The 2,882-nt window shown below is 38.7% G+C and overlaps 1 non-coding gene across 1 annotated transcript; it reads left to right on the top strand.

Annotated features, from left to right (window-relative positions):
• Window positions 1-1,040: 1,040 nt before the first annotated feature.
• On the top strand, window positions 1,041-1,147 carry LOC127108877 (small nucleolar RNA R71). The gene has a single exon (XR_007796379.1). It is a non-coding gene; the product is annotated as a small nucleolar RNA R71 (small nucleolar RNA).
• The last annotated feature ends 1,735 nt before the right edge of the window (window positions 1,148-2,882 follow it).

The raw sequence follows: 2,882 nt of genomic DNA, 5'->3' as shown, positions 1-2,882 counted from the left end.
GCGTCTTTGGTTTTAATTAGCCTTTGAGAGTAAGGGATAGGTGGTTTGTAAGGCGGCGGAGGTACATAAGGTTCTTTGTTTTCTACGGTTTCTTTATTACACTCTTCCTTTTCCTTAGGTCTACCTTCTTACTCAGTTGACTTTTTAGAGTTTTGGTTCTCAATCCTTGGGTCAGACGGTCCTTCTACCTCTGTTCCACTTCTTAATATAATTGCATGAGCGTGGCCTTTCGGATTAGGTTGGGGCTGTCCAGGAAATGTACCATTTGGGGCAGCAGTAGGCGCTTGTTGTTGAGCTACTTGCGAGATTTGTGTTTCCAACATTTTGTTATGGGTAGCCAGGGCATCTACTTTACTTGCTAGTTGTTTAGTTTGTTCGCTAGTGTGTACATTCTGGTTTAAGAACTCTTTATTGGTTTGCTGTTGAGAAGCTATGAAGTTCTCCATCATGATTTCCAAATTGGATTTCCTAGGAACGTTATTGTTAGGTGTAGATGGGGTCGGCTTTTGATATCCAGGAGGTATAGCTGGGGCTTGACTGGGAGCTTGACCTGGCGCGTATAAAGCATTATTACTTTTATATGAAAAATTAGGATGGTTCTTCCAGTTTGAGTTATAGGTATGCGAGTAGGGATTTCCTTGAGCATAGTTCACCTGCTCTGCTTGGATTCCTGTTAGGAGTTGACAATCTGGAGGAGTGTGGCCTTGAATTCCACAGACTTCGCAATTTTGAGTTACGGCAACCACCCGGTGGCTGGAGGTGATACATTTAAACTTTCAATTTTCTGGGCAAGAGCATCCACTTTTGCATTAACATGATCAAGGCTACTTATCTCGTACATGCCCCCTTTCGTCTGAGGCTTTTCTACCATTGTTCGGTCGCTTCCCCACTGATAATGGTTTTGGGCCATGCTTTCGATAAGTTGATAAGCGTCAGCGTAAGGTTTATCCATAAGTGCACCACCGGCGGCGGCGTCTATTATTAACCTTGTGTTGTATAAGAGACCATTATAAAAGGTATGAATTACTAACCAGTCCTCTAAACCATGGTGTGGACAAAGTCTCATCATGTCTTTGTACCTTTCCCATGCTTCGAAAAGAGACTCGTTATCTTTCTGCTTAAATCCATTTATCTGGGCTCTTAACATAGTTGTTTTGCTTGGAGGAAAATATCGGGCAAGAAAGACTTTTTTCAACTCATTCCATGTGGTGACTGAGTTGGAGGGAAGAGACTGAAGCCATCTTCTAGCTTTATCTCTTAACGAGAAAGGAAAGAGACGAAGTCGAATTGCCTCTGAAGTGACACCATTAGCTTTAACAGTATCAGCGTATTGGACAAATACGGATAAATGAAGGTTTGGATCCTCGGTAGGATTTCCAGAAAATTGGTTCTGTTGCACTGCCTGCAACAGTGAAGGTTTAAGTTCGAAGTTGTTTGCTTCGATTGCGGGTGGAGCAATACTCGAATGCAGCTCATCTTGTGATGGAGCAACGTAATCTCGAAGAGCACGAGCTGGTTCTGCCATCTCGGGTATCGGCGAAGGAAGGAGATTTTTGAGATCAGGAATTTCGATTGGAGGAAGATTGTTTGCAGCACGATACTCCCGAATTCGTCGTAAGACTCGGAGATATCGTTCAACGTCGTTGATTTGTAAGTAGTACGGTTCGCCTTGTGAGCGAGTGTGTGGCATACAAATCAACGAAAGACAAGGGAAAAATAAAAATTGCCTTAGTCTCTACAGCGTAACAGAAGAGTTACGATATCGACTAAATAAAAATTCCCCGACAACGGCGCCAAAAACTTGATCGCGACTTTATGAGTCTATTGAGGTATTAACTGCAAGTGCACAGTCTAATCACGTAGTTTTAAAAGATATCGATCCCACAGGGACTTAATGAATCGATATACCGTTTTTCTAGGGTTACTTCGTAAAGCTAAGGCGGATGATACTTTGATGATTAGGGGGAAAAGTAAAACTAAAATTGGATCTAGATTAAATATCAAATAATGCGGATATCGGTATGTAGTTCGTCGTAATTAGGGAATCAAATCTTCGTTGGTTTCTTAGTTTTAAAATAAGTATTTTCAGTAGACACTATTAATTAAAAGTCTTTTCTCAAACTCTCGCTCTGTTGAATCAGACTATGACTTTATAAGAACGTACGCTCTCACTATTTAGTTAAATCTAAAATCATTTTTTGAAAACAATAGAATCTATAGAAACTCTTTTTAAGAAAATACTAACCGTTTAAACGCCCTCGTCTCAAACTCTCGCTCTGTTGACTTAGACTATATGATTAAACTTAAATGCTTAACTCCCGTCCTCACATTTAACCTTTAAAAATAATTTTTGAAAATGGTTAGAATTTAATTAACTTAAAAAATTTCTTTCGCCCTGATTTAAAGTTAATGTTCAATTTACAATGTCCAGTTAAAAGCTCAAACTGTCGTTCTATTGATTTTAACTTCTTTATGTCTTTTACTCTTGTACAAAAACTTTGGTATTAACTCTGTAAATTGAGACCATAAAAAGAGTGACTAAATTTTGAAACAAATTTAAACCAACTAGTTTTGATTCCTTTATTCCGCTTACTTTACATACCAATATCTAAATTAATTAGCCGGACATGGCAAACACGCATAAACAATAATCATGCATAAATAGAGCCATATCAAACAGACAATATGTATAAACAGCAACACAGAGCATATGTAAATTAAAACAATAACTCAATTAATTAATGGACCTGGTAAATTACTAGAAATCTTGGTTTTGTTCCTAGCTTCGATGTTCGAACACTCCACCACAAGTCGGTTGGATTTGTTCTTCACAATTCTTGAGCAGACAGGTAAAAACAAAGAAATAAAAATACTGTGATCCG

The sequence above is a fragment of the Lathyrus oleraceus genome, chromosome 7 (genome assembly GCF_024323335.1).
Source record: "Lathyrus oleraceus cultivar Zhongwan6 chromosome 7, CAAS_Psat_ZW6_1.0, whole genome shotgun sequence".
NCBI lineage: Eukaryota > Viridiplantae > Streptophyta > Magnoliopsida > Fabales > Fabaceae > Lathyrus > Lathyrus oleraceus.
The sequence above is the reverse complement of the archived record's forward strand: the minus strand, read 5'-3'. Positions and strand labels throughout refer to the sequence as shown.